At 44.2% G+C, this 891-nt stretch overlaps 1 non-coding gene across 1 annotated transcript; it reads right to left on the bottom strand.

Annotated features, from left to right (window-relative positions):
- Positions 1 to 378: 378 nt before the first annotated feature.
- trnag-ucc (transfer RNA glycine (anticodon UCC)) lies at positions 379 to 450 on the bottom strand. The gene has a single exon. It is a non-coding gene; the product is annotated as a tRNA-Gly (tRNA).
- Positions 451 to 891: the final 441 nt, after the last annotated feature.

Raw genomic sequence — 891 nt, 5'->3', positions numbered from 1 at the left:
GTATATTCAAGCAAAGAACACGTCAAATAAATGTAATACCGAATACTTTTGCACGCAAGTGCACATGTATGTTACAGCGCTACTGGGAGCACGGCCCACGTCAAGCAAGAGGGCGCAGTAAAGGTCTGCGAGTCAAGTGTGATGTGGGTATCCTGCAGCAGGGAGAGGAACCTTTGTTTTTCTACAGACGAAGCTGGTGCTGTGGGATACTAGTGTAAGGCCATTTATTCGTCATCTGTTCATGCGCAACGGTTCACCAGAAGTGTGTTAGTGAAAACAGCGGTAAGTGCAGGCTTAGTAGGGTCGCAATAGCTTGAATGGTGTCGAACTCCCCCGAAGCATCACAAGTGTGATGGCGGAAGCCTAGAAAGAAAACGTTGCGTTGGCCGGGAATCGAACCCGGGTCAACTGCTTGGAAGGCAGCTATGCTCACCACTATACCACCAACGCCCAGAAAGTCTCTCATTCCATGACTTTTGATGCATTTCAGATCATTCATCTGACTAGATACATGCGAATAATTACAGCCTACAGTGTAAAGCTTCTGATTACAGACAGGGCGTGTTGAGTGTGCTAAGTAACTTGCTAAATTCACTAACAAACAGTCGCTGCTCTTACTACAAAACAGGTGCAAGATATATCATTCTTAGCTAAACAAACCACGTAAACAATCAATGTAACTCTTAACTAAACTAGGAAACGCGAGAGAAAAAGGCGATACTTAGCTGCGGCGACTTGAGCGACTTCTCAGCTGGCTTGCCCGAGTGTCCAGATGCATATGTGGAAATACTTCTATACAATCCATGAACATAGATTCTCGATAGATGAATACTGTTTATTTAAAGGTCAGTTTTTATTTAGCGCATAGTTTATTGAATTTACCCACCAAGG

This window comes from Amia ocellicauda, unplaced genomic scaffold, assembly GCF_036373705.1.
Source record: "Amia ocellicauda isolate fAmiCal2 unplaced genomic scaffold, fAmiCal2.hap1 HAP1_SCAFFOLD_112, whole genome shotgun sequence".
NCBI classification, from domain to species: Eukaryota; Metazoa; Chordata; class Actinopteri; order Amiiformes; family Amiidae; genus Amia; species Amia ocellicauda.
This window is presented reverse-complemented; position numbering and strand designations above follow the sequence as displayed.